The following is a 23,594-nucleotide window of genomic DNA, read 5'->3' as shown; positions in this document are numbered from 1 at the left end:
TGTCATAGAATATTCATACCAGAATATAGCTAGATGTATATATTTAGATTTGGGTTTTTTTTTCCCAACCACTTAAAAATGCAAAAACCATTCTGAGTTTGGGGGCCTTGCACAAATGGGCAGCAGGCCAGACTGGCCCATGGGAAGTAGTCTCAGTCAGTCCTCATCAGTGGTTTTCCAAGTGTGGTCCCTCGACAAGTGGCATCAGCATCACCCGGGAACCTGGCAGAAATGGGATCTCTTAAGTCGAACCTCATTACTGCATCAGAAACTGGGGGTAGCCCTCGTGGTGATTCAGATACATGGTCAGGCTTGAGAATTGCTCGTCCACAATGCAAGTTCTTCCGTGCCCTTATGCCAAGCCGATTTTCCCACCTCCTGTCTATATCTTTTTTTGCATTGGACAAGCCAATTGACCTGACGTCTGAAACCCCTCCTGGGAACTCCTTCCCCATAGCTGCTTGTTGAGGCAAATGGCTCCAGAATATTCCTGGCAGGGGTCCACGTTCTGAGCCACATGGGTGTGACTTGCCTAGTACCGGACACATGATCAAAATCTGGTCAGCGACAGGTGTCTACCATCAAAGCTAATTGGATTCACCTTCGGGAGTATTTTAACTGGCTATGTAGGCAGTCAGTCATTCATTGCTACGGAGAGCCGAAGTAAAACCCCAAAATGCAGAGATGGAAGACAGTACAGAGCTTTCAAGGGGCAGAAGAGGTGAGGGCTAGGGGCTGTGAGGAAGCAGAGACATGAGGGAAGGCAGCCAGCCGAAACTCATCGTTACAGAAAAGGGTCTACAGGAGAGAGGGAAGCTGAGTCCCATTAACAGACAACACCAGAAGGCATCTCCACGGAAGGGGCAGCAGAGAAACCTGGTCATTAAGCTGCCTTGCACCCTAAAACATGAGTCTGCCTCCCGAGCCTGGGGAATCCCAGCTCCTTGTAAGATTTCTGGTCCCATGTGAGTCCTGCCAGCAAACAGGGATGGAGTGTCTGTTCCTTGGCACCAAAGGAGTAGACGGAACACTGGGGCCCCACTAGTGTGTTGAGGCTTTCCCTAACACATCACACACCTAGGTCTTTCTCTCTCCCACCTCCCTGCCTTCTTGCACCTAAATCTTACCCTCCAAGACCTCACTTCAAGGCAGTCTTCCCAACGAAGTCCCCTCGATTCTCCCACTCTTCCTCCTTGCCTGGTTTGTCCACCTTTCCCTCAGAAGTACCACCCTGTTCCCGGAAGCCCTCTGCATCTCATTCCGCCATTTTTAAAGGTAGCCACTGCAGGTCTTCTCGGATGATTTGAAGACTTGGGAATCTTTGTGTCCTTGCCTTTCCCAGCACACGGTCTAAGTATACTCAAAGTTGGGGGAGATCAGAGAAGGTCCAGTCATCTCGCTCTGGATGACCTCTCCACCCTCACCAGCCACAGCCATTGGATAGACCAGAAGAGCAAGGTCCAGGGAGGGGACAGGATTTGACAACCTCGGTTGAACAATGCTCTGGGACAGGAAGGACCCGACGTCCCTGGTGGGTCCCCTTTCCAAGCCCTGTCTCCTTCACACTTCCTTCACACTTCTAAATCCGTTCTCCACACTTCTGCTGAGGGGAACCTGAGATCATTTCAAGGGCTTTCAATGACCGTTTGCAATTAACTGTACGGGAAATATCTCCAGTCAATTAGTGTTGGCACGTTTCCAGGGCTGTCACCAACCTGCTCTGGAGCAATCAGACTCAATTATCCTGTTGTCTTTGCTTTTTTTTTTTTTATCGTTAATCTCATTTGTGAGGGTTTCTGTAAACAATTAGGTAAACAGAGACTTAATTTGAATGAAGCGAATCAGATGAGGCCACTGTTTTTTACAAACAACTCCAAGGCTTTAATCTCAGCTGAGTCCCGTACTTAGTATCAGGGCCTGAGACGCCTTCTAAAATCCCTAGAATCGTGCTCCCAGGGAGCAGACCCTCAGAGAGCCCTGGAAGGAAACTCACAGAAGAGGAGCTGAGGGAGGGAGGGGGGCAGTCCATGTTTCTTTGGGGTTCCACTTCTTCGGACCCATCAATAAACTCACGGAATTAAGCTACACAGCTGTTTATTAGCAATAATAGCAAAACACAAGCACAGCACTGAACAGATTAGTCCCATGGAAGGTCAGCAGGCGTTCGGAGCATCCATTCTCCCTCCAGAAATGGGCATCCTTGCCATTCGAGGGCAGCTGAGCCTTCCACATCCGGCTCCACGGAGGGGCGGCTGGTCAACAGTCCTGTGGCGTCAGGTCACACTTGTTGGCTTGGGGTGGACAAACGACCAAGGCCAGGCTAAAGGAGAAGCAATTATGGGATGTTTCCTGGAACCACGGGGCAAGAGCGGCTCTCTTTCTGCTGGTGGAGGTAGTCTGTAAGAATGTCCTGTCAGTGGCTATGCTGTCACTTCGTTAGAAGAGTGATTTTCATGAGAATGAAGGAAAAAGGGAGGAAAGCAGAGGAGGGAGAAGAGAGAGAGAGAGAGAGAGAGAGATTCGTGATGCCAGCAGTTGAGTTCATACCCTGATCAAACTACACCCTTGACTTCTTGGTTATGTGGCCAATAATTCATTTCGTTTCCTCGTAATCCAGTTGAAATTGTGTGTGTCACTTACAACTCAAAGAAGCCTTCCGAATACGGTATTAAAGGAAAATCTTTTCAAGGTGAAAACTTATGACTGATCTATTTCTTGTCAACCTTATGCAAGCCGTTGAAGTCCCATTTCACTTGAAGCTCCCTCAAGAGCCTGAATGATAAACCAAGGGGGGGTTGGTCTTATGGACAGAATAACTTGTGTTTTACCTCTGTTCCTTCCTGGCCCCGGAGCACTGGGAGCCTTGTTTTTCCGAGTTCTCAAGGGTTTGAGCAATGACCTGTGTGCTGCTTACATCTCAGCGCTTCTCTGCTTTAAAGTCCAAGGATGACTTGACCTTGGCTTCCAGGAGTCCACTGAGTCACCTCCCACTGAAGAGGGCACAGGGACAGGATCCCCAGATCTTGCCACTCTTCTGCCGATGACTGGCTATGTGAGCTTGGGAAGAAGGCACACTGCTACCCTCTGTCTGTCCCCCCTGCCCAAAGTCTCCTCTGAGTCCTTGGCTACCCGTGCCCCATTGCAGCCTCCCCTACCGGGAGTCCCACACTCCTGACTCAAACCTGATTTCAAATAACCCTTCCCACTGCAGCCCAAGTTCTGCAGAGTTCCTAACTTTTTTTTTTCCCAACGCCAGCCTCAGAACTCCATACTCCACTCTGCCTGTTTAACCGTGGTATTCATACTCCAGCTTTCCTCCATCTTTGGCATCACTCAGAAAGAAAGGAGAATTCCTTACACAGTGTTTGCTGGGATGGGGGTTCTGGTTCCCAGGAGGCCCAGAGAGAGATGGGAGGGAGGCCTCGGAATGGGGTGGGACTGCAGTTGGCTTGTGCTTCCAGGCTCTGGGAAAGTGTGCCGGGGAGGGACTGGCTAGAAGGCTTTGTACCTGTTACCACTGACAGTCATCACACGGTTGAAGGGTGAGTAAGACAAGAAATCCTCAGTGTGAATTTGAAGAAAAACAAGAAAAGAGTGAGCTAGTTGCGGGGCTCACCGTTCTGGGCTGATGCAGCCTGGCCTTTATGAGGGGAGAACTGAACTTTAAACCTTCTCGCGTGCCCCCACGGGCGAGGAAGATGTGCCCTTAGTGGGCTGGGTGCTGGGGCATCTGTCAGCTGCACTTTACGCGGTGCAGCTGGCCAGCTTGGCTCTGGGCCCGGTTCTGAGCATCTCCTGGGTCCTGTCCAGCTTAGGAGGGGATCGATAAACATTTAAATGTCATGCTTCCAGGAGCCATCCATCATAGTAAGTGTTGTTGTTCAATAACTGTCACTAGAGGGTAACAAAATCTCTCTTGCAGAACACACTCCGGCCACCACTTCCTCTCTCGACCCTCCCATTGGCATCATCACAGGGCCTCTCCTGGCTTCAAATAGTTAAAGGTGAGGGGCTGTTTCTGAGCTTGAAGCAAAGGGTGGTCTTTTTCCCGGAGCTGGCTTCCTTATCTATGCCTTGGCCATCATTAAATCAATTTGCCAAGCATTTCCGGTTCTCTTCGTTTCTGGAGCAGGATAGGATTGCACGTCCTGGCCCCCCTATGGTTGCATGCACCCAAACGACTAGTTCTGACCCATGCACTGTGAACAGAAGTGACAGGTTGTCATTGCATTTCATTGCCAATATGAGACCCTCTCCAGACTGCCTTTCTTCCTGATATGGTAACTTAGAAAATTGGCTATAGTGACTCCTCCATCAGTCTGAGTTCCTATGGCTTAAAGCAGCTGAGCCTCTGCCATTGTGGACATGCAGCATGAGCAAGAAATGCACTTTAATCGTTTGAACCTAGTGAGATTTGGGGAATCTTTTTGTTACTGCAGTGTAACTTAACCTCTTCTGACTAATACAGGTTCCAAATTACTGAGATACTCGAGAGAAAGGAGCAGATATCAACCTGATCCTTCCTCTTGCCTGCCCCAGGGCATCTCTCCAAACTTTGCAGCAGGAATAAAAGCTGCTCTTTTAATCTAAGGGTGGCTATTTTTGCAGCACTGGAGAGATTCTGATGGATCTCCAGGAGAGTCCTTACGCACAGAGAAAGAAGGCATCTTCCTGAGTGTGTCCGCGTTCTCTTCCCAAGCAGAGCGTGCTTGGGAAAGTATCTGCTCTTGGGGTAGAAGACACAGAGAAAGTTATCCATGTTGTCTCAGGACCCAAGTGGATGTGTGGCTGCTGTTTCATTTGCTCATCCTAGAAGTGTGTCCAGGCTTGGGAAGGTGACATATCATGGGTCTGTGCCTGTAGCTTTGGCCCAGAGAGTTTGAATGAAGACACAAGGTCTTCCAGTGTTGCTCCAGAGACCAGCTTCAGTTTCTAAGTCCCAGCCTGAGCCTGCAGGAGCTGCAGGAGGGAAGTAGTAGGCATGCGCATCTGGGATGTGGGCGGGGTCAATGAGGAGGCGGGGCATCACCCCAAGTCTGCTCAGGATCCTGCTTCCAAGGCACCAGGAGAAGGGAAGCGCCAACACATGACAGACGCTGGGCCTGCTCTAGTTGTTCCCATCCCTGATCCCTGGCAGGGAGCATCCTTTGTTGGGTGAAAGGGTGGCTCCTTCCCTCCAGCATGGAAAGCATTGGGACTGGTGCTTCTGGCTCAGCTCTGTCTCCAGATCACTTTAAAGATGCATAGGATGGACCACTGACTTGGGCATTGTGGGATTGTAGAGCTGGCCTCAAGGAACCCTCTGCAAAGCGTGCTCACCACTGCTGTGGAGCTCTCAAGTCACACTTCCAGCAGGGCTGCAGGCTGGGCCTTGTAGAATTCAGTGCCAAAACTTGGGGGAGAAGGTGAGAAGGACGGAATCTCCTATTATCCAGGAGGAGGGTGGTGGCAGTTGTCATCTGCTTGTTCAGGAATACTATCTTTGTTTAGACACTTTCTGAGTCACATCCTCACCTCTGCCTGTCCTCACCTGCTCACCTGCATGGCTCACAATCAATATGGTCAAAAGGATGGCTCCTGGATAGGCGAGTGGGCAAGGGAAATATATTTCTGTTGTAAGCTAGACTCACTCTGAGAGCTCTAAAGTGTTCTCTCTCTCTCTCCTTCCCTCATCCACCTCCCACAAGCAAGGGTCCATCCACAGGTCATCACTAGCTGCCTTACTCATCCAGCAGCTGGAATTCCAGGTTTGCTCACTGCCCTGGACTCTGGGCCACTTGGAATTCTCCTCCTTCTCCTCCTCCTTCTCCTCCTCCTCCTCCTCCTCCTCCTCCTCCTCCTCCTCCATCTTTTGGGAGATTGAGAGTGAGCAGGGGGTGGGGGCAGAGGGAGAGAGAGAGAGAATCTCAAGCAGACTCCACGCCCAGTGCCTAACATGGGGCTCGATCTCATGACCCTGGGTTCAAGACCTGAGCCAAAATTGAGAGTCTGACGCTTAACTGACTGAGTCCACCCAGGCGCCCCACCACTTGGGATTCTGAGCAGGCTCTTCAAAGTTCACGCTCACATCCTAGCAGTGTTGCCTTTTATTCTTTTCATGACAACATCCTTCAAAAACTGCAAAATGAATTTCCATAGTGTCCACACGGCATTTACACTTCCTTTCCCACCACCAGGAAAACCAAATCCAGTTACACAAACAGTCGGTGAAGGACATCACGGCTTTCTGTAAACATAATACAGTCACATTTTCATTCTTTCCCATCTCTTCTTTCTCTCCCGGCTTTTCCGTAATGCACTTGATCTTTTTAGAATGTCCTTCTCTTGATTATATTATGTCCTTCCCACTTCAGGGTTTCGGCAGTCTCAGGAAGTATTTAAGCTCAATGCCCTTACTCTCTGTTTTTTTTTTACCCTCCTTCCTTTCAACAAGGCACCATAAATCCTTTTTTTTTTTTCTAATTGCAGCTTGCTTTCCCTCACCTCCAGTCTGCTTCCCCCTAACTTTCCTCAACTTGTTTCAAAACTCATGTAACACGTTCAGATGGCCAGTGTTTCCCAGTATATGCTCTTCGGATCCCACAGGTGCTTCTTGCCTTAACCTTCTTAAAATAGAACCAGGCATCCATTCATTCAACTCTTCAACCCATGCTTATTGAGCCCTTACCATGAGCTAGACTCTGTACCAGGCGCTGGAGATTCAGCAGCAAATGAGGGCATGGTCCCTGACTTCCTGATCTTATATTTTTATAGAAGAAACTAACAAAGATGTAAATAATTGGAAGTCCTGATGTCAGAGAGTGATACGTGCTCTGAAGGAAAATACAGCAGAGTAAGGTTACAAAGAGTGATGGGGCTGGGTGTTTGTTTGTTTTTTAATTATTAAGGAGGTCTCTTTGAGGAAGTGAAGGTAAAGCAGACGCCTGAGTGAAGCGGTGAGGTAGCCATGCCCTACAGGAGGAAGAAGCCATGCTTCCTACAGGAGGAAAAAGCACCATATGTGAGAGCGCTCAGGTTGGAGGATGCTTGGTGTGTCATGGCACACCACGGAGGCCAGTGTGGCTGAGCCTGGGGAGTGATGGGGAGAGGGGTCTGAGGTGAGGCTAGAGAGGTGAGCTGAGGGCCTGCTAGGTCACGGTCAAACTTTGAAGTTGGTCTAAATAGGATGAGACCTGCTGGAGAGTGAAGAGCAAGGAGTGAATACTGGGATCATATTTTAGATGGATCATTCTGACTTCTGGATGAAGAATGGAGAACACACAGGAACAGAAATGCTTAGGAAACCACAGCAGAAATCCTAGAAAGAATGGTGGACAGAATGGTGCTGGTGGGTATCTGGTGGATATCTGGAAAGAAGTGACTGGATTCAAGATCTACGTGGAAGGTGGAGCTGATAGGAATTGCTCATAGACTACCCTTAGAAAACGAGGATGCTTTGGGTGTTGGCAAAAGTGGGTAAGTGGTGTTATCACGAACTGAAGTGGGGAGACTGGTGGAGGAACATGGATGGAAGAAGGCAGGACGTCAAGCATTCAGGTTTAAACATTAGGCTGAATATAAAAATGGAGATGTGGGAAGAAAGTAGCTGGATAACTCAGGGAGATGTTGAGCCTGGAGATGTGGTCCAGGGAAGCATCAGGGTGTAAGTTATGTGTAAAACCAGAGGCAGGCTGGGATCACCAGGGAAGGGGTGAGGAGGGAGAAAAAAAGCAGTCCAGGGACTTAGCCTTAGGAAACTTCAAATAATAAAGGTTAAGAAGAAGCATGGGATGAGCAGAGAACATTTTGAAATAGGAGCTAGTGATACAGGAGGACGATCAGTAGAGTAATGGTTCCCAGATGCCAAGTGAGGGAAGTATTTCAGGAAGGAGGGCATGATTAATGGGGTCAACCCTCTGCACCTTATAACACCACACAACTTCTCATTTGCATCACCAAGCTGGGCAGAGTCCTGTGAGGGTCCACGGTAGAAACTTCAGGAAGCAGAGTTGGCACAATGCTGCTTTCCTCTGGTAGCCAGAGTGGGGGTTCAATGCCCTGAGAAGTGAGACAGAGGGACTTGCATAATGGCTTGCCTTTCTCCGCTGGACTGTCTTCCAGAGGGTAAGAGGGCAATATGCAGTTTACAGGCTAAAAGGATATACCCCATAAGCAAGTTATCTGTAGCCTCCCAGAGGGTGTGAGCTGGCCCACAACCTAAGTTGTGACTGAGCAGAATGAGGGTCTCTCTGTGGTTAGCTAGAAGTTCTGAGGGATTTCCAGAAAGAAGATTCCCGTTCCCTTATCCTTAATTAATGACAGGAGTTGGGAGATGTGGTTCAAGGGCCAGGACATACGAGACGCAGAGAAAGGATGAAACTATGGCTCATGAGGGTTCCTTTCTCCATCTAACTTGTGGCTTGCTTACTCTGAACCTCTACATGGAGATGGGATCTCATGGAGCTGCCCAGACACTCAGGAAAGCTTATCCTCCCTCCTGCCTGACCCTGGATCACATCTTCCCATCTCCACCACCATTACTGGGATCCAAGCCATCATCGCTCTTGGCCGGACTCCTACAGACTCCTAGTTAGTCTTGCCACATCTACTCTGAGCCCTCCAACCTCTTCTTCACAGCACAGAGTCATGGTTTCAGTCTCCACTAAGAAATGTTCAGCAGCTTCCCATTGATCTTATGATGAAGCCCAAATGCCAAGCATGCCCTTCCCCCCACTCTGATCTCAACTTGAGCATCATTCTTTCATGAAGACCTTCTCTGACCCCCTTGTCCCTCATGGAGTCCTTTCCTATCTGCTCTCAGAGACCCACCTTCCTTCCTTTCCTAGCACTTAGTCAACTTGTAATTATAAACTTAACACCATGATGACTTAAGATCTATCCTCGACACTGGACGTTAAGCCCCATGACCTGCCTGTTTTTTGCTCTCCACTCTGTCGGCCCCATCTCAGTGGCTGTCACATGAAAGAAAGAATGACAGTGTGAAAGGAGCTGTCAAGAACCCAGGTGAGTCTCTTTAGAGAGGAAACAAGGTGGAAGCAGTTGTCACTTGGGAACCCACTGTTGTTGGGGACCCAAGCGCAACTGCCATGGACACCAGTTGGTTTTACTGTCCTCCCGAAGTGCTTCTGCAGGTCCTGGCTAGACTCTGAGTCCACTGACTTCATCATTTCTGTTGGGTCTACATCCCTGTAATCATACATTCAGCTCTTCTCAGGTCTCCGTGAAAAATCCACTCACCCCAGCCATGTTAGATATCTCAACACACTGTAGGGTTCTTGTAGAACAGTGACCTCAGATGTAGCCCTGTCTTTGTTCTTCCCCATCTGTATTTTTCCCTCTCCCCCTTTCTGGATGGTCTCTCTGTTCTTCTTACCTCCAAAAACTCCACATTCTTCCCTTTTTATGTGGAGCACCTTCCTCTTTCCTTTGCCACCCTGACACCACCCAGCTGTCAGACTTCTATCCCCAAAATTTCATGCAGAAACCCAATGAGGGCTTGAGGGAAAAGCTCTTACCCTTCATATGATATGAACTCCCGGAAGAACATTAAGGATCCTGAAGGGGGAAAGATCCCAACCCTTTACTCAGTTATAAGAACCAGCAACGCCATAGGGATGGCAGAGCTTACAATGCTTTAATAAAAACTATGCAAGAACTAGTTCCTAAGTTTTTCTGGGACATCACCCACTTAAGTTCAAGATACAACTGTATCTAGAAGGGACTCTAGGGGCGCCTGGGTGGCACAGCGGTTAAGCGCCTGCCTTCAGCTCAGGGCGTGATCCTGGCGTTGTGGGATCGAGCCCCACATCAGGCTCCTCCGCTGTGAGCCTGCTTCTTCCTCTCCCACTCCCCCTGCTTGTGTTCCCTCTCTCGCTGGCTGTCTCTATCTCTGTCGAATAAATAAATAAAATCTTTAAAAAAAAAAAAAGAAGGGACTCTAATATTCATGGAAGCTTTGGATTCACAGGAGATTTTCCTTTTATTAGATTGTTGGTATTTGCTTCTGCTCTATTTGCCTTATTTTTCCCATCAGATATGCCATTAATTCATTGTTTGGATCTCTCCTTTCTGTTTTCTGTTCTCAGTATGGCCCCTTTCATGATTTTATTATATTTTTCCTTTTCCTCTTGATTTTGGGTGAATTCCTCAAAATTGTCTTCCACATTGCTGATGTGATTTTCTTTTGCACTGTTGATTCTTATACTTTTTTATGCATTTAAAAATTTTCTTTTCACACATTTAATAGTAACATTCTCTGCTTATCTCATCTAGTTCCCTTTTTATAATTCCTTCTTAGCAGCTGCCTTTTGATCTCGCTGTGTTGTCTTTTGTTTTAATATTGTTGACAATACAAGACAAATGTCTAAAATTTATGCAGTAAATCCTTAAAAAGAATGTCCTCCTTTTGCTTCATAAGTATTATGCTATTCATCTGTGTTTAGGATCTTTTCATAGGTCCCCTATTATCTTGTTTCTATTTTTTCATCTTTGAACAATAAAGCTTCTATCTGTGTCTGGAATTTGCTCACCAAACTGGATGAGTAGATCCTTCTGAAATCATCTCATCGAGGTCTTAAGCTTGAGGGTAGCCTGAGGACTTGAGAGAGACCTACAGCCACAGATAAGATCCGGTCAACTTCATGATGGTAAAGCCATTGAGCTGGGCACCTGGTTGGTGAATGGTCCCATTCCCAGCCCACCACACCTGGATGAACCATTGTTCTGTGGGATAGTGGGGGCATTTGTGGCAGTCTCCAGCCCACTGTTTGGCGTAGCTTTCCATGCCCTGGTGTATCACATGGTTGTCCTTCACATGATTGTCCTTCAAATTCCCCACTGCTCTTTCTGCACTGCAACCCTCCACATCAAGAGGAGACTTCCCACCCCCCATCATTGCCACCAACCGTCTCATACCTGACACACAAAACTCCTTAGCGTTCGTCAACTTTGCATTTGTGAAGTGCTAACCCACATGCACAGAACTCACACGTAACCCTTCGTGTGTTAACTTTTTGCTATGCCTGGAACACATCAGCCCATCTTCTTTATTCTTCCATTTTAGTATATTTATTTTTGTAAAGATTTTATTTATTTGAGAGAGAGAGAGTGAGCATGAGCCAGGGAAGGGGCAGAGAGACAAGCAGACTCCCTGCTGAGCAGGGACCCTGAGATCAGCCGCCTCACCGACTGAACCACCCAGGTGCCTTTGCACTCCCACTTTCAACTCCTCCTTGAACACCTAGCCCACTGGTCCTCTTCAATGCCAAGCACTTTGGGATTTCTCCAGCTAGGGTTCTGTCATCTATTGTGCCTTTGAAATATCTCTATGTCAGCAATCGGTAAGTTGTGTTTTAATTGCTTATTCTTTCGTTTCCCCAGTTAGCATGTGAGTTTTAAGTTGTCAAGGATGTGTTTAATATATCCCTATTATCCTGTCTACATCCTTGGCATCTAACAGACAGTTCAGTAAACGCTTGTAAATGAACTAATTGAGTCAGGAGGCCTACACACCAAAACCCTCCCAGCATTTTCGATCTTAAGGAACTTTCTTTATCTTTGGTTTGATAAAGAGTGAGCTGGTGGCTCCAATGCTCCGATGTGACAGCGTGTGGGAACTCTAATTCTTGTATGCATGCTTTTCTGTACTGTGCATCTTGTCTGTGACGGTCCCTCCGGTTTGTAAAACCACACGCAACAGCCACAACTCTGATCACACTGTCTCCCACTCCTCCCAGGTACATGGGTGTTTGCAAGCATCCCCTCCCGTCCCCAACTCTGCAAAAAACAAACCCTGTTCTCTGTGAATTAGAAGAGGCCTTTAGCTTGAAAAAGAAGACAACACCCTTTCCCATGTGCTTGTTGCAATAAATCACACTATATGGCGAGGTGCCTCTTTCTCTCCTGACAGAGATGGAGAATTGAATATGCCAAGCCCTCTAGGCAAGGTACACTTGATTTTCAATATTTCAACCAAATGTCAAGAGACAGGAGAATTTCTTTCCCTTAAGAAAATCCTGTCTCATGGTTTTGGAGGAAAGATCGAAATGAGGCCGGGTGCTAATTATACTCTAGTTTTTCCTAGAACTGAATTGTACACTCAGGAGCTCTCCTGACTGTGCATTTATACCTTTAGGTGCAGAAAGTGCCTCCAGTAAACAAAAGAAGTCACTTTTTTCCTGTGGCCTTTTTCTTCCTTCCCCCCTCCCTCCCTCCCTCCCTCCCTCCCTCCCTCCCTCCCTCCCTCCCTCCTTCCTTTTTCCCTCCCTCCCTCCTTTTCTTTCTTTCTTTCTTTCTTTCTTTCTTTCTTTCTTTCTTTCTTTCTTTCTTTCTCTCTCACAGCTTCACTGGGGTGTAATTGTTATATGACAAACTCTACTTACTTAAAGTGTGCAATTTGACAAATCTGGCATATGTATACACCTGTGAGACCAATAGCATGATCCAAATAATGTACACAGATATGTACAACCTTGTGGGTTCATATGCCTACATCCCTAAAAGCTAATGAATTTTGTCAGTGTTTGCCTGTTGCAGGCATTATGGGTTTTTTGGGTTTGTTTTTGTTTTTTTGTTACTTGACCCTTTCAGCTTTTCTTCTGTGCCTTGAAACTGATGCTGGTTAGTCTGTGGTCACTGGTATTGCGTGTCTGTTGGGGAGAGGGACCCCAGCCATTGCGGTCCTGCACACCTTCTCATGGGATCATAGTCCTCTGAGCAGCACAACTCCTGGGGTCCCCTCTTGACATTCTACCATGACTTCAGCCAAGTGAATGCAAGTCAGTATTTCCACCCCCTCCTCTCTCTCACTGCGTAGTGACCTTGGCTTCATGACCTTGGCACTCGAAGATCCTGCATTCTGCCTCCTTCTTAATCGCAGTTCCTTCACAGCCTGGCCAGTGGTAACTGTAGGGTGTCCGGTTTCAGCTCACATGCTAACAAGCTTCTAGAGGTGGTCTTGTTTTAACGTAAGCTTTCTCTTCTTCCGATGAGCACTAAGGTGGTAAGCGCTGTATGCTTGGAAAGCAAAGGAAATGTACTGGAGTGTGAATGATAATTAGGGCATTGTATAGATTTAATCTGAGTGCAGAACTGAAAGCATCTAATTCAGACAAAGGGTTGTGGCTCAGATTTCTGCCTCACAAGGGATGATTCATTTCGGTTGTCCCACACAGAATACTGGAAGTTAAGTAAGAAGCACAGGGCCTCCAACTTACCTTGTGGCCGTTTGTTTGATGGATAGGACAGAGTCATTTCTCCATGAGACTATTAACATGGTTTTACAACTAATTTTGAAATAAGCAAGTCATCCACTGGGCCTTGGGATTTTTTTTTTCCCCCACCCTGGGTAGACTCTTACAGGTGTGAAAATTATAATGTAATTCACTGTGTTTTGTTTCTGTGGTATATTCACTGCCAGGTCTGGCAAAGGCCAAAAGAAGTGACAGGGTCTAAGAAAGTTTGAGGAGAATTAGGTATCTTTGAAGGTGAGGGTGGTTGGAGAAAGAGAAAAAAAAGAGAGAGAGGAGGAGGGGGAAGAGAGAGAAGAGAGGAGATAGGATAGCAGATTTGGGGATAGCAGATTATAGGAAGTAGAAAAGGATTGGGATAAAGATTCAGAAAAGATGTGGGAAAGCTCTGATTCTAGTTGACAAGGATGAAGACCAATGAAAACAGATGGTTGTGTGTTTTTGTTTCAATTATTGCATGATAAACTATCCAAAACTTAGTGGTCTAAAACGACTTGTGTTAGACTCACAGATTCTGTGGGTCCAGTCCCCCATGGGAATGGCTTGTGTTGGTTCTGAGATGTCTAGGGACTTAGCTGGGAAGACTCAATTGCTGAAGGCTGGAACCATCTGGAACTGTCTTCACTTACAAGTCTGGCAGTTGACGTTGCCTACAAACTAAGATCTCAGCTGGGAGACCTCCACTGGATTACCTGTGCGGGTCCTTTATACATAGCATGGACCTCCTCACAATATGGCGGCCTCGAGACAATCAGACTTCTTGGGTGGGACTCATGGTTTCCAGCACAAATGTTCCAGCAAACAATGTAGTTGTGTTGATTTTGGTAATACAGCTTTGGAGGACCCAGAACAGCTCTCCTGCTGTACTCTTGGCCAGAGCTGTCATGTCCTTGTCAAAATTCAAGGGGAGGGGGAGTAGAACCCCACCTCTTGCTGCAAGAAATGCCAAAGAATCTGGGGCATGTCTTTTAAACCATCATGATTTTGTTGTTTACCTCACCAACCACCTTGAAGGATTCCTCCAGGGCTCTTAACATATAGTTCTGCTTCCCTCCTGAGTGAATCTCAACGTATTTTAATAAGTAGGTGCTGAATAAATGAGGGCACTCACATTACATAGCCTGAATCTTCCACATAAAGTAATGCTAAGGTGTTGGGAGGAATTGAATTTTAAGATGGCAAAATATATAGAAAAATGGAATATGTTCAGCAAGAGAGAAAGAAAAGTCAAGGACAGTGTAAAACATATTCATTTTTCCCCCATGATAATGTGAACCCATAAAGATCGAGGCAGTCCGTCTCTTGCTCATCTTCGTCTAATCCCTCTCTAGTGCTTGACGTGGAGGATGTATTCAGTGGATATTTTTGTGGATCAATGAAAAACTTAGCCTTAGTTTGAGTCTATCCCCAAACCCCTAAGAGCTCAGGTACAACTGAGATAAAAATTGTACAGTCCCAGCTGGGATGGCCAATGTGTCCAGGACAATCCATGGGCCTGTGGGAGGACATGATAGCAGCTTTGGATATTTAAACAATGTCTAAGTCGTAGACAGTAAAGACACAGCCTTTGTGCGATGCTCCGAAGGGAAGAACTAAGACCGATGGGAGGTGGGTGGATTGGGGGTTCATTTTGGGAAAAGCTATCCAGCCATAGAATGGACTGTGGACTCTCGCCCGCCATTTAAGCATGGTAGAAAATACTTGGTCTGAATCCGATTGAAAAGATTCATAAAGTAGAAAAGATCCTAACTGAATCAACCCTTAAAATGAACAATTTCCATGTTTGAAGCAATCTAGAAAACTGATCAATTTTCACTCAATTTTCAACTTAATAGGAAATTTAAAGACCCAAGTCATGGAAAATGAAGTCTCTGTGGGAAATGTGTTAATAAAAATTACTCTTTATTTTTGCCTCTCCAATGGGTGGTTTCTTGTGGACGTTCTAAGGGTTTAGGGCCAGACTATAAAAAGCATGAGTTAGCAGTCTTGAAATGCTGTCAGTCTCTGTTAGAGGCTCATGGGCACAGGTGGGGTGCCCCCTGTAGGGTGTAGAGGGTGACCCCTCTACCGGCAGAGTCAGTATCACATGGGGATTTGTTAGAAATGAATATTCTTGCACTCCTCCTGAAACATACTGAATCAGAAACTCACGGGTAGGGCCCAGAAAGCTGTGTTTTAGCAGAATGTCTGGGAGATACTGATGCAGGTCAGTCTGAGAACCAGTGATTTTGAGGTGTCTGAGGCTCTTCTTACTCTGAGATACTGTTTCATCAGTACACATGCCACATGATCAGAAGCTCCTTAAAGATAGAGACGAACATCTCCTATTTCTCTTGGTAACTTACCAGGAACTACAGTCCCAACACATGTTCGTTCAGCAAGAAGCCACTAGTGTAATCCCAGGGACCATCTCCAAAGACTTGAAATCTTGTCTTCACATTGCAGAGACAGACATCCCTTCTATTCCCTTCTATTTCCTGCCTTTCCTGAGCCTTCCTTGAGGTTCAGGGATTACTCAAATAGGATCTTACTCAGTTTTCCCGAAGGGAATCTTGCAAAGCTGGTGGAGGAACAGTCCTTGGGAGATTCAGGTCTCTGTGAAGAGTTAGCACTCTTCTCACCTTGGGATTGGATTTACATATGATCAGATTGTTTTCCATTTTTGCATATTTCCTGGAAGGAACACATGTTATGAAACTATAAGTTCTCATTTGATTGTCCTAACCCTAGATGGCAAATGCTAATGACCTATGGAAGTAATTTAGAGACCCTTCAGTTCACAGATGTGCCCACTGAGGCCCAGAGAAGTGAACTGCTTTGCTCAGGGTTGCTCAGCTGTTAATGGTGCCTCTAAGATTAGACCTCAGATCTTCTGACATCCAGATCAGAGCATTTACCTTGACATTGGAAATCTCCATAGTAGGAAGAGTGAGATACATCTCCATTTAAAAATCCTAGACTTGGGCACCTGGGTGGCTCAGTCGGTTAAGTATCTGCCTTCGGCTTGGGTCTTGATCTCAGGGTCCTGAGATACAGTCCCAAGTCAGGCTCCCTGCTCCGAGGGCAGTCTGCTTCTCCCTCTGCCCCTCCCCTGACTCGTTCTCTCAATCTCTCTCACTTCTGTGCTCTCTCTCTCTCAAATAAATAAACAAAATCTTTGGAAAAAAAAATCCTAGAGTCACCTCGGCCCCAGAGTGGCCACCACCATGGCCAGCCATTCCATCCAGCGTCTTGCTGTAGGCCAGGGAGTAGGCCTCTGAGAAGGTGTCCAAGGCCCACAAGCGAAAGAACTGAAGGCTGAAGCAGGCCATAGCAGCAGCTCAGGCTGAAATTGAACAATATCACCTGCAAAGAGAGAAGGAGTCCAAGGCCACGGAAGCTGCAGCTCTGGGACCCCCAGGCAGCTGCAGCATGGAAGTGGAGAAGGAGACCCAAGAGAAGATGACCATCCTCCAGACCTTCCTCCAGCAGAGCAGGGATGAAGTCCTGCATCTCCTCTTGACTTTTGTCTGGGACACCCGGCCAGAAGTGCATGAAAATCACCCATAAATGGATAGGGGAGGAAGGAGCAGCTCTGCACACGGATTGACAGTTTAAATGCCTTCGTGGAATTTGACGCTGCAGCAAGCTTGAGTTTCATTCTGGGGAAAAGGCATTAAATTATTTCTGTATATTATACAGTAGCGTCCTTTGCTTTTTGGAGAATAGCAAATCTAGCTTCTTCGTGCAAACTTAGCGCTTACACAAGATGTTCTTTTACGTCGTGTTTCTTAGAACTGTAATGTGTGGATGTTGTCTGTTTTCCTGTACCTCGCAGTGTTGTACATACTTTTTCTTTCTTAGATGTAGTTTAAAAAATGTTTTTTTTTTTAAAGAAAGAATGGGATGAAATATTTTTTCCCCTATTGCTTTCTTGAAGGTCAGGGGCTTTATCTGTGAAAAAGGAGTAATAGTTCTTTGTAACTTGTGCGAAGCAAACGCCAGCCTTCAAATAGTCCTTTCCTGCTAAGTGTTAGAACAACGGATCCTAGCATAAATGTTTGGGCTGCTTTTAGTTTCTCTTAATCAAGATTACTAGATGACAGAATTTAAGAACTTGTTACATGTTATTCCTCAGTGTACCGATAATCATTGAAAAGTAAAGACTTTGTCACGCACAGAAAAATCCTAAAGGGAAGTAAATGTCAAGCTGCTTTTTAGAGTTTAACAACACTGGTGTATGCAAGTTGCACGCCTCTATTCAGAAGATATGACGTGTCTGGATTAATCTTCCCTATTGTTACTTTAAGTAGAAATGACTAACCATGTATTTCACTAACCGAAGCACACTGAATGGAAAATAAAATCACTGCCCCAGAGCCCTTTCCGACACTAATGTATGCATGTTTATCTTTATCTTCACATTCTACTAGACAGTCGTGTCAGTGAAGAGACTTCTGAAAGTGTTTTCAGAAGAGGAGAGAGCTCTGCTGATGGCTCTACCCAGATTTGACTGGTGGTTGTTTCGTCGTAGATGGGATTGAAAGGCTCCCATTGTGATAGTTCCTAAAATAGACTCTGGAGCAGCTCGTTTGCCGAATGCCAGGACCAGGCTCTCTGGGCACCAAGGAGGTACTCAAGAAAATGAAATGACTTCCTTACTTTGCAGCTACCATGTCAGATGTGATATTTATTTGAATTCATTCATTTGCTGCATTTGTATTCAAGAGACCATATGACCTAACGCATAAGAAGACAAGTGATGGAACCAAATAGAGTCCCACCGCTTTACTTGCTTTGAGGACTCAGACACATTACTTACCCTACCTGAGTTGACTCTCCTCATCTGTGAAGGTGTATCAGTCAGTTAGAATTCAATCACAGAAGCAGAGCCACTGTGGTTATGTGTCAAGGATTCAGCCTTATTCAATTGTGGCAGTTAGTTAAACCATCTCTGGGAGGCTCTTCTCTCCCTGCCTGATGCTGGTACTTGAGATCTTCAGAAGACGCAGATGGATGTAAGGTGGAGAAGAACAAGGACAAGTTGGAATCTATGGACATAAATAGGAGCCTGCCAGGGCCAGCCTGAACCAGTGTCAGTCCTTACTGCCTTCAACTTCAATGAAGCTGGGTCCTGCGAGAGAGGCCAGGGCATCCTTCATCACACAGCCACACACACCTGGTCCAGGAGATGGTGAAGATGAAGGAGAATCCAGGAGAAGGTGGAGCCGATTCCATGGCTGCAGCCCCAAGCCAACAAGGTGAGTCCACAGATCAACGACAAGGTGGAGGAGTATAAAAACAAAATGGCGGCCGCTTCATATCCACCCTCAAAATCTAGTATAGAAAATATCTCTTATGGCCCACCATAACCAGAAACACACTGCAGAGGGTATTCTGGGAAATGTAGTGGCCATATCACCAAGCCACGAGGTGAGGGTTGCAGGACCATATGTATACGTGTCATGATGATTCATTAAGTGTGAAGCCTGGGACAATATGGAGTGATTATGATGATGATGGCATGAACAACAGTCTATTTTGGGTACCACAAAGGCCAGAAATATGTCTCCATTCCCTGCTCTCAATTTCTTTACATTCTAACTTAAGAAAGAGCACATGCAGATGAGACATTATCTTTTTAACAATTCTCCCGGCCAGTTCCAAATGGGGGCTTGCCCTTTAAACACTGAAACCCTTTCTTACTTTAATCATTTTCAATGAACATCTTTGACAAGTGCATTTTACATTTTCTGACATCTTACAGAGCATGAAGGAAACCACTTAGCTTTCCTTTATGACTCTATGAGTCATCAGTGGGAGCGTCAGTTGTGGTATTGTTCTATAATGGGACCAGTTGTATTGGGGGCAATTTGGGGGTGATGCTAAATGGCCCCATGATTGATACTGTTCTCTCTGGCTCTCAGCTGGTACGTCTCAATCTTTTCATTCTTCTAGCGTACGGCGGTATCTCTCCCTTCTTTTAATTTGCTGCTTGCAATCTGCTATAGATTGAGAAACCAGATAACTAAGCTTGTTCGAACTGGATGCCAAGCACAATAAAATAAGCCCTGATGAGAACGTGAGAAAAACTCATTTTGTTGCCTTTGTTTACCGTTTTTCAGGAGCAATGCAATTTCAGTGCCCACCCCCCTCCCCCTGCCCACCCCCAGTAAGTAGTCTCTTTTATTGTGTAAGTTACTAAGTATACTTCTGTACAACGTGGAGGCATTCCCAGCAAGTGAGGCCATGTGCTGCCCTGGCTCTCTGTGTGAACAAAGGTTTCGCCAGAGCCCTAGTGGGGAAAACCGGTAGGAGGACACAGAGATCACACAGCAGTCTAGATGTGTGTACTCAAAAGGACCCGCCTGTGGCAGGTGGGACCACTGTCACCCTGGGTATAACGATCTAGTTTCAGCAAGGCATCACCTAGCCCATGACACTTACGTTGGTCATTTGAGGTTAATTTTATTTTTGGCTCTTACTTGATTACTAAATTTTATAATTTTAAAAGCCCTATAAACATGGAAGGTTTATGAGGTGTGTGTAATTGCAGGAAGCATGTGCCTGCAGGGGGAAACATTTTCTTTTGACAAGCAAGAATAACTTCCCACTAAGCGTCAGCCCGATCTGTCATGTTATTCTAATTTCTGTTCTCTGCTCACGTTAAAGAGAAATCTTTCAATTCTGCCTGTCTGGGGACTGCTTTACCTTCCATCCTTCCATTGGTGGTATTTATTTCTGTTTTGGGACATAGTGCAGAATATGAGCCAAGAAATGGGCTCTGGGGCCGGGGGTGGGGGTGGGTATGAATCTCAGCTCTGCCACATTACCAGTTGCATGACCTCAAGAAAGTTAACTGCTCTGTGCCTCAGTTTCCACATCTACAAACAGAGATGATACAGTATATACCCGCTAGGTCTACAGCAGTACGGAGTAGTGGAAGCAATGTGTGGAAAGTGTTCGGAACGGTGCCTGGCAGAAACTGGGGGCTTGTCAAGTGTTGGCTGTCGATGCTCTGGCTTTTCTGCCACTTCAGAGCCTCAAAGCATAAAATGATGCTGAAGTGAAATGAAAGGAATGGAAAGGAGGAAGAGCCAGACCATGAAAGTTAATACTGGCATTAGAGCAAGTATTGCTGTAAATCAAATTTATTTAATTATACGTGTTTTTAATTAATTTCAAAGGAGAATGGCCATGCCCATCAGTGTTTGGCAGAATGCCTGTGTTTGAGGATGAAGAAAATATAGTGTGTGTGTGTGTGTGTGTGTGTGTGTGTAAATGTAAGGCTTTTATGATTTAAAAAATAATGAATTCAGTCATCAATTTAAAACCCTGTTCAAAGTGAAATAACATTTGCATGACAAAAAACACAACATCTACCAATTAGAGTCATGTTTGCCTGGCAGAAAAATAGAGCATTCCTGGAGCCAAACACCAGTGTCCCAACCACGGAGAAGTAGTGTATCTTAGTTGTTTTCTCAGTTCCAACCTAGAATATCAAAAGAAACTCATTGGGTGTCTAAAGAATACATGAATGAATGCATGAACAGATGAATGAATGAATGAATGAATGAATGAAAAGAGGACAGAACACATAAAAGCTGTCTTACAGAAGGTGAGAATCAATGTCAAAAAGGAATATATAAAAGAAGATTACCAGAAAAGAGAAGATGGGTGGAAATCTGTATTATTCTCAAGCTGCTGGTATAAATCAGTCAAACATTGTGGGTCTTGTGTTGATTGGCCCTCCACCTCAACCCAAGGATCTGGGGTGGTGGGAATCATGGTGTGACTGTAATTGGTGTGTGTGCGCTCATGTGCGTGTGAGTGGGAATACACACGCCTTTCAATTAATGCAGGCTGGCTGTCTGGACCTCTTCTACTTGAGTCTCAAGTCACAAAAATCAACATTAAAGGTCTTTCAGGATCTGTCACCCACACCAGACGGACTCTGCTAATTGCTCCCTCGAAACTCAGTTCAATCTTTCCCTAACAAGGACTAGTTTCTGGTCCTCTGAAAGTGTGAAGGGGGTGACAGCACCGTCTTCCATATGACTCCCCACTCCTGATCCTCATTAGAATCAGAACATAAAAGAAGAGGAAGAATCCAACAATGTAACCTTTGGCGGTCTCCCCAGGCTGGCTTAATTTGCCCACCCCCTTCTCCCCTCCTGCAGGATGACAGGTTCTGCTCACTGGAAACTGGTTCAGATGGCTTGTAGGAGCCCTGTTATCCTGTTCCCTCCTTAGGGACTCGCATCAGAAGCCAGGTTTCTGCCCCATGTAAAGCGCCGGAAATCCCAGACACAAGATGAAGAGTGTTCTCAATAGGCCTGGATAGCTACCATCTTCAAGTTCGCACACTGCTTATACACCGTCAGCTCCTTTGGAAATGGACTTGGATTGACACGCAAGCACAGATGTCCCTTCTTGCCGTAACCGTTCACGTGTCTACAGCAGTGCTGCTCCCTGGCCAACCCCAGCCTCCTGCTCTTAAGGCCCATTGCAGCTGGTGCTAAACCCCAGAAAAGTCAGCTCTGGGGGCTAGTGCTGGTACAGGCAATCTCGTGGCATAAAGAAAATAGAGTGAGAAGATCCCGGTTTGAATCCCAACTCTAGTCCTTTCCAGCTTCGTAGTGTATTCATCGTGTTTTTAAATTTCCTGTATCTTAGGATGTCTTGACATCTTAGAAAACGTTTCTTGCCAGGGAGAGACTGGCCTTCCCTGGGCTTGCCAACTCTTAGAGATGGCAGAAGTCTCAGCCAGGAGCATGCTTTTGATATGCAGATTAACCAACCCAGAGCCACATCTCCTCGATCTGGCCAGAACAACCCAAGAGGCAACAGTAGCCCTAATCACCAACGGCCAGGTGCTGGGCAACTAGGGAACAACCCCTGGAGCCCAAAGCCCAGCTGAGATTACTCAGTCTCAGCCAGTTCTAAGTTGTTCACCCTGTCCTGCCTTGCTTTGCCGCCCATAAATACGGCGGCCTAAACCTTCCCTCACTCTTGCTTCTGCTTCTTGACCGAAACCCGGGGTCTTCCTCCTCCTGTGGGTCTGCATGGCGAATCATGTCCCTCATTTCTGGGGGCACTGTGAGTAACATTCACCTTCTCTTTCAGTGGCATTGACCTCTTGGTGTCATCACTCGGTCACCTTTATCAATTAAGACCATGGTACGTAACACACTGCAGTGGGCACGTTCCTGCACCTGTCTGAGCCTAACATCCTTATTTCAAGATGGAGCTACTCGCCTCTCCCTCCCCGGGTTATTAGAATGATCAAAGAGAGAAACACTTGGGATCCCCCCAACTCTGTGCCTGGCAAGCGGACAACCTGGTTCAGAGCAGATGCTTACAAACTGAGTTCAGTCCCTGCCTTTCCCCCATAGCAATGCTTACCATACTGTTTCCACACCATGGGTCCCCGATTAGGAACAACGCTACAGCACCCTGGCATGGAGGGATGAGCTTGTTGAAGCCAGAGGTTCCAACGCCCCCAGACTACAGCTCGTACCACGTACCCGCAGCCACCTGAGGCCCTCCCGTGTGCCAGAACACACCTGCTGGGAAAACGGCCGTGGTGTATCTTAACCCTGGGGAGGAGCCTGGTCATGGAGGCAGGGCTGCCTGCACGAGAACACTGAGTCTCGGCAGGGGGACCTGGGCAAGTTCCCTGCCGTGTTCTCAACATAGCGTCCACCTCAGAGCGAGACGGTTTCTGTGCCTGGGGCAGCCCCAGGGACACGGTTAGCTCTCCATCAGTATGAACTGCCATTGTCTTGGTTGCTACCCCAATTTCAACCACATTTGGGCTGGGCGTGGGATAAAACGCAGGTTTGTTTTTTCTGTCCAGTCGCTTCCTTCAGAATGCTGTGACAATTTCCCCCTTTGTGTGCCTTACTAATGCCTCTGTCAGATCCCTTAGTTTTCTGGCCACTTTCTGATATCGAACAGCCCAGGGGGCTTCAATTTCATTCCCATCTGTGCTCCCCTCTCCTTTCCCCCCAGCACTAGTCAGGCCTTAGTGTGGGGGGAATAAGGAGACTTCTCTTTTCGCTCTTTCTTCCTTCTCGGGTGCATTGGGATTTGCCTGTGGGCTGGGAGGAGGAAAAGCACATTTTCTGTGGCAGCTCTTGCTCTGCTCTCTTGCGGGGCTCGTGGTGGTTCTCGCCTGGTGGGTCTGGGAGAGGAGGAGGTAGGGAGTGAATGTGTGAGTTCTTTGAGAGAAGCCATGAGGGGTCCATGGTATGGAGATGGAGGGGCCTACGCTCTGGCTGACCTCTTTGCACTTCCCTTAGCTTCTGCTCCTTTTGGGAATTGTAAACATTCTTGCTGCTTGGGAATCCCATATGTCAAGTAGCT

This window comes from Ursus arctos, unplaced genomic scaffold (genome assembly GCF_023065955.2).
Source record: "Ursus arctos isolate Adak ecotype North America unplaced genomic scaffold, UrsArc2.0 scaffold_14, whole genome shotgun sequence".
NCBI lineage: Eukaryota > Metazoa > Chordata > Mammalia > Carnivora > Ursidae > Ursus > Ursus arctos.
This window is presented reverse-complemented; position numbering follows the sequence as displayed.